General features: G+C 48.4%; 1 pseudogene; it reads right to left on the bottom strand.

Moving 5' to 3' along the window:
* Window positions 1-13,363, bottom strand: part of LOC134987843 (transient receptor potential cation channel subfamily M member 2-like) — a 539,791-nt pseudogene that overhangs the window by 41,664 nt on the left and 484,764 nt on the right.

Genomic DNA, 13,363 nt, shown 5'->3' with positions numbered 1-13,363 from the left:
CCCTCTCCAGGAGGACACAATGCTCTGCTCCTGCACTACCCTCTTACTGTATGATTACCATCACCTGTGCTGTACCCTAATACTGACCCAGTGCTCATAACTATGTCATACCTCCCAACATGACCTTCTCCAGGAGGACACAATGCTCTGCTCCTGCTCTTCCCTCTTACTGTATGATTACCATCACCTGTGCTGTACCCCAATACTGACCCAGTGCTCATACCTATGTCATACCTCCCAACATGACCTCTCCAGGAGGACGAAATGCTCTGCTCCTGCTCTTCCCTATTACTGTATGATTACCATCACCTGTGCTGTACCCTAATACTGACCCAGTGCTCATATCTATGTCATACCTCCCAACATGACCCTCTCCAGGAGGACACAATGCTCTGCTCCTGCTCTTACTTCTTACTGTATGATTACCATCACCTGTGCTGTACCCTAACACTGACCCAGTGCTCATACCAATGTCATACCTCCCAACATGACCTCTCCAGGAGGACAGAATGCACTGCTCCTGCTCTTCCCTCTTACTGTATGATTACCATCACCTGTGCTGTACCCTAATACTGACCCAGTGCTCATACCCATGTCATACCGCCCAACATGACCTCTCCAGGAGGACACAATGCTCTGCTCCTGCTCTTCCCTCTTACTGTATGATTATCATCACCTGTGCTGTACCCCAATACTGACCCAGTGCTCATACCTATGTCATACCTCCCAACATGACCTCTCCAGGAGGACACAATGCTCTGCTCCTGCTCTTCCCTATTACTGTATGATTACCATCACCTGTGCTGTACCCTAATACTGACTTAGTGCTCATACCTATGTCATACCTCCCAACATGACCGATCCAGGAGGACAATGCTCTGCTACTGCACTTCCCTCTTACTGTATGATTACCATCACCTGTGCTGTACCCTAATACTGACCCAGTGCTCATACCTATGTCATACCTCCCAACATGACCTCTCCAGGAGGACACAATGCTCTGCTCCTACTCTTCCTGTATGATTACCATCACCTGTGCTGTACCCCAATACTGACCCAGTGCTCATACCTATGTCATACCTCCCAACATGACCTCTCCAGGAGGACAAAATGTTCTGCTCCTGCTCTTCCCTATTACTGTATGATTACCATCACCTGTGCTGTACCCTAATACTGACCCAGTGCTCATACCAATGTCATACCTCCCAACATGACCTCTCCAGGAGTACACAATGCTCTGCTCCTGCTCTTCCCTCTTACTGTATGATTACCATCACCTGTGCTGTACCCCAATACTGACCCAGTGCTCATACCTATGTTATACCTCCCAACATGACCCTCTCCAGGAGGACACAATGCTATGCTCCTTCTCTTCCTGTATGATTACCATCACCTGTGCTGTACCCTAATACTGACCCAGTGCTCATACCCATGTCATACCGCCCAACATGACCTCTCCAGGAGGACACAATGCTCTGCTCCTGCTCTTCCCTCTTACTGTATGATTACCATCACCTGTGCTGTACCCTAATACTGACCCAGTGCTCATACCTATGTCATACCTCCCAACATGACCTCTCCAGGAGGACACAATGCTCTGCTCCTGCTCTTCCCTATTACTGTATGATTACCATCACCTGTGCTGTACCCCGATACTGACCCAGTGCTCATACCTATGTTATACCTCCCAACATGATCTCTCCAGGAGGACACAATGCTCAGCTCCTGCTCTTCCCTCTTACTGTATGATTACCATCACCTGTGCTGTACCCCAATACTGACCCAGTGCTCATACCTATGTCATACCTCCCAACATCCCCTCTCCAGGAGCACACAATGCTCTGCTCCTACTCTACCTGTATGATTACCATCACCTGTGCTGTACCCCAATACTGACCCAGTGCTCATACCTATGTCATACCTCCCAACATGACCTCTCCAGGAGGACAAAATGCTCTGCTCCTGCTCTTCCCTATTACTGTATGATTACCATCACCTGTGCTGTACCCTAAAACTGACCCAGTGCTCATATCTATGTCATACCTCCCAACATGACCCTCTCCAGGAGGACACAATGCTCTGCTCCTGCTCTTCCCTCTTACTGTATGATTACCATCGCCTGTGCTGTACCCTAATACTGACCCAGTGCTCATACCTATGTCATACCTCCCAACATTACCTCTCCAGGAGGACACAATGCTCTGCTCCCGCTCTTCCCTGTTACTGTATGATTACCATCACCTGTGCTGTACCCTAATACTGACCCAGTGCTCATACCTATGTTATACCTCCCAACATGATCTCTCCAGGAGGACACAATGCCCTGCTCCTACTCTTCCTGCATGATTACCATCACCTGTGCTGTACCCCAATACTGACCCAGTGCTCATACCTATGTCATTCCTCCCAACATGACCTCTCCAGGAGGACACAATGCTCTGCTCCTGCTCTTCCCTATTACTGTATGATTACCATCACCTGTGCTGTACCCTAATACTGACTTAGTGCTCATACCTATGTCATACCTCCCAACATGACCGATCCAGGAGGACAATGCTCTGCTACTGCACTTCCCTCTTACTGTATGATTACCATCACCTGTGCTGTACCCTAATACTGACCCAGTGCTCATACCTATGTCATACCTCCCAACATGACCTCTCCAGGAGGACACAATGCTCTGCTCCTGCTCTTCCCTATTACTGTATGATTACCATCACCTGTGCTGTACCCCGATACTGACCCAGTGCTCATACCTATGTTATACCTCCCAACATGATCTCTCCAGGAGGACACAATGCTCAGCTCCTGCTCTTCCCTCTTACTGTATGATTACCATCACCTGTGCTGTACCCCAATACTGACCCAGTGCTCATACCTATGTCATACCTCCCAACATCCCCTCTCCAGGAGCACACAATGCTCTGCTCCTACTCTACCTGTATGATTACCATCACCTGTGCTGTACCCCAATACTGACCCAGTGCTCATACCTATGTCATACCTCCCAACATGACCTCTCCAGGAGGACAAAATGCTCTGCTCCTGCTCTTCCCTATTACTGTATGATTACCATCACCTGTGCTGTACCCTAAAACTGACCCAGTGCTCATATCTATGTCATACCTCCCAACATGACCCTCTCCAGGAGGACACAATGCTCTGCTCCTGCTCTTCCCTCTTACTGTATGATTACCATCGCCTGTGCTGTACCCTAATACTGACCCAGTGCTCATACCTATGTCATACCTCCCAACATTACCTCTCCAGGAGGACACAATGCTCTGCTCCCGCTCTTCCCTGTTACTGTATGATTACCATCACCTGTGCTGTACCCTAATACTGACCCAGTGCTCATACCTATGTCATACCTCCCAACATGATCTCTCCAGGAGGACACAATGCCCTGCTCCTACTCTTCCTGCATGATTACCATCACCTGTGCTGTACCCCAATACTGACCCAGTGCTCATACCTATGTCATTCCTCCCAACATGACCTCTCCAGGAGGACACAATGCTCTGCTCCTGCTCTTCCCTATTACTGTATGATTACCATCACCTTTGCTGTACCCTAATACTGACCCAGTGCTCATACCTATGTCATACCTCCCAACATGACCGATCCAGGAGGACACAATGCTCTGCTCCTGCTCTTCCCTCTTACGGTATGATTACCATCACCTCTGCTGTACCCTAATACTGACCCAGTGCTCATACCTAAGTCATACCTCCCAACATGACCCTCTCCAGGAGGACACAATGCTCTGCTCCTACTCTCATATCTTACTGTATGATCACCATCACCTGTGCTGTACCCTAATACTGACCCAGTGCTTATACCTATGTCATACCTCCCAACATGACCTCTCCAGGAGGACACAATGCTCTGCTCCTGCTCTTCCCTCTTATTGTATGATTACCATAACCTGTGCTGTACCCCAATACTGACCAAGTGCTCATACCTATGTCATACCTCCCAACATGACCTCTCCTGTAGGACACAATGCCCTGCTCCTGCTCTTCCCTGTTACTGTATGATTGATTACCATCACCTGTGCTGTACCCTAATACTGACCCAGTGCTCATACCTATGTCATACCTCCCAACATGACCTCTCCAGGAGGCACACAATGCCCTGCTCCTGCTCTTCCCGAATGATTACCATAACCTGTGCAGTACCATAATACTGACCAAGTGCTCATACCTATGTCATACCTCCCAACATGACCTCTCCAGGAGGACACAATGCTCTGCTCCTGCTCTACCCTCTTACTGTATGATTACCATCACCTGTGCTTTACCCCAAGACTGACCCAGTGCACATACCTATGTCATACCTCCCAACATGAACCTCTCCAGGAAGACACAATGCTCTGCTCCTGCTCTTCCCTCTTACTGTATGATTACCATCACCTGTGCTGTACCCTAATACTGACCCAGTGCTCATACCTATGTCATACCTCCCAACATGACCCTCTCCAGGAGGACACAATGATCTGCTCCTGCACTTCCCTCTTACTGTATGATTACCATCACCTGTGCTGTACCCTAATTCTGACCCAGTGCTCATACCTATGTCATACCTCCCAACATGACCTCTCCAGGAGGACACAATGCTCTGCTCCTGCACTTCCCTCTTACTGTACGATTACCATCACCTGTGCTGTACCCTAATACTGACCCAGTGCTCATACCTATGTCATACCTCCCAACATGACCTCTCCAGGAGGACACAATGCTCTGCTCCTGCTCTCATATCTTACTGTATGATTACCATCACCTGTGCTGTACCCTAATACTGACCCAGTGCTCATACCTATGTCATACCTCCCAACATGACCTTCTCCAGGAGGACACAATTCTCTACTCCTGCTCTTCCCTCTTTCTGTTTGATCACCATCACCTGTGCTGTACCCTAATACTGACCCAGTGCTCATACCTATGTCATACCTCCCAACATGACCCTCTCCAGGAGGACACAATGCTCTGCTCCTGCTCTTCCCTCTTACTGTATGATTACCATCACCTGTGCTGTACCCTAATACTGACCCAGTGCTCATACCTATGTCATACCAACCAACATGACCCTCTCCAGGAAGACACAATGCTCTGCTCCTGCACTTCCCTCTTACTGTATGATTACCATTGGTTAAAGTGAGCAGGAACGGGGCGGAACTCGCAGCCACACACTACATAGATCTACTCAGGCGCATTGCTGTTTATTACTTCACAAAGTACAAGGTAAGAGCTTCAATTAGTTGAAATTCTCTAGCTAAGATTTCTCTACCTTTCTATGTAAGGGCAGATAGCTCAATAAATAGAGTGTCTGACTGCGCCCCCTACCGTGCAGTGCTATGTGCAGTGTCCCCTCCGCACACACCTAGTTACGGCCCTGTATACTATCACTATCATCATATCACAGCCATAACCAGATAGCACCGGGTAACTTACCGTCCACATCTAATGGAAGATCACCATAAAATAATAGGAATGGGTAATAGATGACATGGCGGAAGATCCAGTCCCACCGTGTTTCGTTAATATATAGGATCGCCTGCTTTGGAACCCCATAGGCCACAATCAAAATTAACAAAATGAAGACGAAGAAGTAAGTATTCTTCAGCTGGAGAAAATAAATAACACAAACACTGATCACTTACAATGGGACAAACAACACAGTAACTTCTGACCTGTAGACAAAGTAGTAAATTCAGAGGGAACGTCAATGCAGTACTGCCTAGAGATGTGCACCGGACATTTTTCGGGTTTTGTGTTTTGGTTTTGGATTCGGTTCTGCGGTATTGTTTGGATTCGGACGCATTTTGGCAAAACCTCCCTGAAATTTTTTTGTCGGATTCGGGTGTGTTTTGGATTCGGGTGTTTTTTTTTAAAAAAACCCTAAAAAACAGCTTAAATCATAGAATTTGGGGGTCATTTTGATCCCATAGTATTACTAACCTCAATAACCATAATTTCCACTCATTTCCAGTCTATTCTGAAAATCTCACACCTCACAATATTATTTTTAGTCCTAAAATTTGCACCGAGGTCGCTGGATGACTAAGCTAAGCGACCCAGTGGCGTCACAAGGCGGGTGCGGGGGGTGCGGCCCGCACCCGGGTGTGACACCTGGAGGGGGTGACACCAAATGTCAGCTCCTCCGTAGTGACAGGAGCCAGGTGCTGCAGTGTGAAATTCCGCTACAGCACCCGGCTCCTGTCATAGCAGAGGAGCCGACAGCACACTGAGACCGTCTCTGGGGGAAGCCCAGCATCTCCGGAGATGCTGGGCATGCCCCCAGAGTGACGATACCAGTATTCCCGCAAAGCCACGCCCCCTAGCTGTAAGGCCACGCCCCTTTTTGCAGCGATCGCGGCAGTACATCAGGGGTGCGCACCGGGTGTCACCACACCTGGTGACGCCTCTGAAGCGACCCAAGTGGCCGGCACAAACACCTGGCCCATCTAGGAGTGGCACTGCAGTGTCAGACAGGATGGCACTTAAAAAATAGTCCCCAAACAGCACATGATGCAAAGAAAAAAAGAGGTGCACCAAGTTCGCTGGATGGCTAAGCTAAGCGACCCTAGTAGCCGACACAAACACCTGGCCCATCTAGGAGTGGCACTGCAGTGTCAGACAGGATGGCACTTAAAAAATTGTCCCCAAACAGCACATGATGCAAAGAAAAAAAGAGGTACACCAAGGTCGCTGGATGGCTAAGCTAAGCGACCCAAGTGGCCGGCACAAACACCTGGCCCATCTAGGAGTGGCACTGCAGTGTCAGACAAGATGTCACTTCAAAAAATTGTCCCCAAACAGCACATGATGCAAAGAAAATAAGAGGTGCACCAAGGTCGCTGGATGGTACCGGGGACACAGTACCTCAAACAATTCTCTAATTCCCTGTGAATTAACGGTGGAAACCGGACACATGTTTAACACCACTGCAGCTGCCAAGACCCTAGTTATCCGCTTTGCAGCAGGATGACTGCTGTGATATTTCATCTTCCTCGCAAAGTACTGTTGGACAGTCAATTGCTTACTGGAAGTAGTACAAGTGGTCTTCCGACTTCCCCTCTGGGATGACGATCGACTCCCAGCAGCAACAACAGCAGCGCCAGCAGCAGTAGGCGTTACACGCAAGGATCCATCGGAGGAATCCCAGTTAGGAGAGGACTCATCAGACTTGCCAGTGACATGGCCTGCAGGACTATTGGCGTTCCTGTCTAAGGAGGAAATTGACACTGAGGGAGTTGGTGGTGTGGTTTGCAGGAGTTTGGGTACAAGAGGAAGGGATTTAGTTGTCAGTGGACTGCTTCCGCTGTCACCCAAAGTTTTTGAACTTGTCAATGACTTCTGATGAATGCGCTGCAGGTGACGTATAAGGGAGGATGTTCCTAGGTGGTTAATGTCTTTACCCGTACTTATTACAGCTTGACAAATGCAACGCACGGCTTGACAGCTGTTGTCCGCATTTCTGTTAAAATAATTCCACACCGAAGAGGTGATTTTTTTTGTAATTTGACCAGGCATGTCAATGGACATATTCGTCCCACGGACAACAGGTGTCTCCCCGGGTGCCTGACTTAAACAAACCACCTCACCATCAGAATCCTCCTGGTCAATTTCCTCCCCAGCGCCAGCAACACCCATGTCCTCCTCATCCTGGTGTACTTCAACACTGACATCTTCAATCTGACTATCAGGAACTGGACTGCGGGTGCTCCTTCCAGCACTTGCAGGGGGCGTGCAAATGGTGGAAGGCGCATGCTCTTCCCGTCCAGTGTTGGGAAGGTCAGGCATCACAACCGACACAATTGGACTCTCTTTGGGGATTTGGGATTTAGAATAACGCACAGTTCTTTGCTGTGCTTTTGCCAGCTTAAGTCTTTTAATTTTTCTTGCGGGAGGATGAGTGCTTCCATCCTCATGTGAATCTGAACCACTAGCCATGAACATAGGACAGGGCCTCAGCCGTTCCTTGACACTCCGTGTCGTAAATGGCATATTGGCAAGTTTACGCTTCTCAGACGCTTTTAATTTAGATTTTTGGGTCATTTTACTGAACTTTTGTTATTTGGATTTTACATGCTCTCTGCTATGACATTGGGCATCGGTCTTGGCAGACGACGTTGATGGCATTTCATCGTCTCGGCCATGACTAGTGGCAGAAGCTTCAGCACGAGGTGGAAGTGGATCTTGATCTTTCCCTATTTATCCTCCACATTTTTTTCTCCATTTTTTAATGTGTGGAATTATATGCCAGTAATATATCAATAGCAATGGCCTACTGTACCGTACTGCTATATATATACTGGTGGTCAGTAAAATTCTGCACTGTCCTCCTACTATATACTGCGCAAAACTACAATGCAGCACAGATATGGATAGTATACTTGACGACACAGAGGTAGAGCAATGGACTACTGTACCGTACTGCTATATATATATATATATATATATATATATATATATATATACACAGGGGTTAAAGTGAGCCGGACGGGCCGGAACTGCGTTCCGTCAGTTCCACCAGGAGACGGAACGCAGTTCCACCTCCCCCGGCTCACCTAACCCGATGTCCCGGGCGGCGCTGCAGGGAGATGCCGGGCGCCCGCTGAGATCGCGTTACCAGCGGGCGCCCGTCTCCCTCTCCGCAGCGGCAGCCGTAGGCAGGAGCTCAGTACTGAGCTCCGGCTTCCGGCTCTGTCAGTGCGCGCTATGGGAGAGACGTCATGACGTCTCTCTCATAGTGCAGAGGAGCGGGCGGCGAGAGAGGACTGCGGCGGGAGCGGGGCTAGGTAAGTATAGTTCTTCCCCCCCCTCCCTCTCTCCCTCTCCCTCCCTCCCTCCTATATGTGTACCACAGGCGTTTCTACTGGGGGCCTTTACTACTGGGGCAAACTACAGAGGGGCAAACTACTGGGGGGCTCTAGTACTGGGGGCAAACTACTGGGGGCCTTTACTACTGGGGCAAACTACAGAGGGGCAAACTACTGGGGGGCTCTAGTACTGGGGGCAAACTACTGGGGGGCTTTACTGCTGGGGCAAACTACAAGGGGCAAACTACTGGGGGGCTCTAGTACTGGGGGCAAACTACTGGGGCAAACTACAGAGGGGCAAACTACTGGGGGGCTCTAGTACTAAGGGCAAACTACTGGGGGCCTTTACAACTGGGGCAAACTACAGAGGGGCAAACTACTGGGGGGCTCTAGTACTGGGGGCAAACTACTGGGGGGCTTTACTGCTGGGGCAAACTACACGGGGAAAACTACTGGGGGCATTACAACAAGGGGGCAAGCTACAAAGGGGCAAACTACTGGCAGCATTACTACTGGGGGCTAAACTACAAGGGGGCATAATTACAGGAGCTAAACTACTGGGGGTATAACTACAAGGGGGCAAACTACTGGGGACATTACTAACTTTGGCAAACTACATGGGGGCTAAACTACAGGGGCTAAACAACTGGGGGCACAACTGCAGGGGGCATTACCACTGGGGGCTAAACTACATGGGGCAAACTACATGAGGGCAAAACTACTGGGGGCATTACCACTCAGAGGCTAAACTAGAGGGGGGGGGAGTAAATTGCTGGGGTCATAACTGCAGGGGCATTACCATTATGGGCATGACTACTGGGGCTAAACTACAGGGGCTAAACGACTAGGGGCAATACTACACAGGGGCATTACCATTAAGGGCATTACTGATGGGGTGCACAGCTAATGAGGGCATTGTAAAGGGGGCACTTCATAAGGGGCACTACTGTTGGGGGCATTGCATAAGGGGCACTACTACTGTGGGCATTGTATAAGGGATGCTACTGCTGGGGGCATTACTGTATGGGCCGACAAAGAAGCTGCGTTCCCGGTCCGCCCTCCGTCGCTCCGCCCCTACCATCGCCGCCGCACTGGAAGCCCAGGTTCCAGACTCCCAGCTGCAGCGGATCTGGGACCAGGCCGGCTTTATTATCCCTGCCGCTGCATCGAGCTTCTGTGACCGCGGCACTACTAGTTCAAATCTGTCGCTGATTGGCTGCCGGTCCGCAGCAGTTTTGAAATATTAGCGCCGTGATCACAGGAGCTCGATGCGGCGGCAGGGATAATAAAGCCAGCCTGGTTCCAGATCCACTGCAGCCGCCCTCAGCCTCTTCTGCCGCCCCGCCCTCGGACCTCTGCGCACCCACAGCCTCCTCCTCCGCACTATCTCCGAGGCCCACAGCCTCCACGTCACGCCTACCACAGCCTACTCATCCACAGCACCGCAGACCACCGCCGCTGCTAAACAGGTAATCTAACCTGCTGCCTTTCTCTCTCCCTAGTCCCTACTGTATTCCCCTGCTGTCACTTTCCATATCCCTGCTGTCACTTTCCATGTCCCTGCTGTCACTCTCTCTGTCACTCTATAATGTGAATTTCGGCTCATTCTCTGTGCTATAATGTGAATTTTGGCTCATTCTGTGTGCTATAATGTGAATTTCGGCTCATACCGTGTGCTACAATGTGAATTTCGTCTCATACTGTGTGGTGTAATGTGAATGTGGCTCATACCGTGTGCTATAATGTGAATTTCGGCTCATACTGTGTGGTGTAATGTGAATTTGGCTCATACCGTGTGGTGTAATGTGAATTTGGCTCATACTGTGTGTTGTAATATGAATGTGGTTCATACTGTGTGGTATAAATGTGAATTTCGGCTCATACTGTGAGCTATAATGTGAAAGGGGTCCTACTATTGTGGTGCATAATGTGTATAAGGGGTATATGGTGTGGTAAACTACACTGAAGGGCACGCCCCCTTTTGCGTGGCCACGCCCCCTTGTCAGGAGTGCGCGCGCCTTCGGCGCGCACATAATTGCACCCTTCACTTTTCCATACCCCCACTTCAAAATTTCCACTTGGGTACTACTACTGTGGGCATTATTACTATTGTGTGACCACGCCCCTTTCTTTTTGAGACCACACACCCTTTTTGCTGATGGGCGCCGTGGGGAGGGGGGTGAGTTCCACCACCTCTCTAGGACCACTTTAAGCACTGTATATATATATATATATACTGGTGGTCAGCCAGCAAAATTCTGCACTGTCCTCCTACTATATACTGCACACAACTACAATGCAGCACAGATATGGATAGTATACTTGACGACACAGAGGTAGAGCAATGGACTACTGTACCGTACTGCTATATATATATATATATTATATATACTGGTGGTCAGCAAAATTCTGCACTGTCCTCCTACTATATACTGCGCACTACTACAATGCAGCACATATATGGATAGTATACTTGATGACACAGAGGTAGAGCAATGGACTACTGTACCGTACTGCTATATATATACTGGTGGTCAGCAAAATTCTGCTCTGTCCTCCTACTATATATTGCGCACAACTACAATGCAGCACAGATATGGATAGTATACTTGATGTCACAGAGGTAGAGCAATGGACTACTGTACCGTACTGCTATATATATACTGGTGGTCAGCAAAATTCTGCACTGTCCTCCTACTATATACTGTGCACAACTACAATGCAGCACAGATATGGATAGTATACTTGACGACACAGATGGAAGAGTAATGGACTACTGTACCGTACTGCTATATATATACTGGTGGTCAGCAAAATTCTGCACTGTCCTCCTACTATATACTGCGCACTACTACAATGCAGCACAGATATGGAGCGTTTTCAGGCAGAGAACGTAGATATTTGCAGCACACTGAGCACAGATTATTTGCAGCACACTGAGCACAGATATTTGCAGCACACTGAACACAGAAACTGAGAGAACGCAGCCACGTCCTCTCGCTATCATCTCCAATGCACAAGTGAAAATGGCAGCAACGTGTGGCTCCTTATATAGAATATGAATCTCGCGAGAATACGACAGTGGTATGATGACGTCCGGGCGCGTTCGGGTTAACCCAGCAAGGCGTGAAGATCCGCGGCTGCCTCAGAACCGTGTAAAATGGGTGAAGTTCGGGGGGGTTCGGATCTCGAGGAACCGAACCCGCTCATCTCTAGTACTGCCCACTGTGCAAAGGTGTGCAGGGGCAAACTCAGGATTTGTAAGGGGGGGTTTCTATATATATATATATATATATATATATATATATTAGAGATGTGCAGCGGAAATTTTTCGGGTTTTGTGTTTTGGATTCGGTTCCGCGGCCATGTTTTGGATTCGGACGCGTTTTGGCAAAACCTCCCTGAAAATTTTTTGTCGGATTCGGGTGTTTTTTTTCCAAAAAGCCCTCAAAAACAGCTTAAATCATAGAATTTGGGGTAATTTTGATCCCATAGTATTATTAACCTCAATAACCATAATTTCCACTCATTTCCAGTCTATTCTGAACACCTCACACCTCACAATATTATTTTTTGTCCTAAAATTTGCACCGAGGTCGCTGGATGACTATGCTAAGCGACCCAAGTGGCCGGCACAAACACCTGGCCCATCTAGGAGTGGCACTGCAGTGTCAGACCGGATGGCATTTAAAAAAATAGTCCCCAAACAGCACATGATGCAAAGAAAAAAAGAGGGGCACCAAGGTCGCTGGATGGCTAAGCTAAGCGACCCAAGTGGTCGGCACAAACACCTGGCCCATCTAGGAGTGGCACTGCAGTGTCAGACAGGATGGCACTTAAAAAAAATAGTCCCCAAACAGCACATGATGCAAAGAAAAAAAGAGGTGCACCATGTTCGCTGGATGGCTAAGCTAAGCGACCCAAGTGGCTGGCACAAACACCTGGCCCATCTAGGAGTGGCACTGCAGTGTCAGACAGGATGGCACTTAAAAAAATTGGCCCCAAACAGCACATGATGCAAAGAAAAGAGAAAAGAGGTGCACTGTGGTCGCTGGACGGCTAAGCTAAGCTAAGCGACACAAACACCTCAATATCACAGGAATTATTTGTTCTAATCAATGGTATTATTGGTCCAAATCACTGGAAGAAAATGACAAAATCACAGGAATTATTCGTTCTAATCAATGGTATTATTGGTCCAAATCACTGGAAGAAAATGACAAAATCACAGGAATTATTTGTAAACATTTGTAGAAAGTCGCTGCTTTCTGATTACAGAAATGCTCAGATATTCCTGCGAATCCACAATCCATTCCCAGAGGAAAAAGAAAATGAGAAACCGTTGTTTGAGAACATTTGTTCTCTTTCCCTTACAAAGGAACAAACCACTTTCCAAGAAGACTGACGTTTTTGGGATTATGGAGACATAATGTTTTTGGATATAAATCCTAAAGCAGGTGGTGTATTAGAGCAAAAGAGTGCAAGAGACCAGCCATGCAGTTTCTGAAATATTATGACAAAATGTTACTGTATTTCATA

The sequence above is a fragment of the Pseudophryne corroboree genome, chromosome 2 (genome assembly GCF_028390025.1).
Source record: "Pseudophryne corroboree isolate aPseCor3 chromosome 2, aPseCor3.hap2, whole genome shotgun sequence".
Lineage (NCBI taxonomy): Eukaryota > Metazoa > Chordata > Amphibia > Anura > Myobatrachidae > Pseudophryne > Pseudophryne corroboree.
The sequence above is the reverse complement of the archived record's forward strand: the minus strand, read 5'-3'. Positions and strand labels throughout refer to the sequence as shown.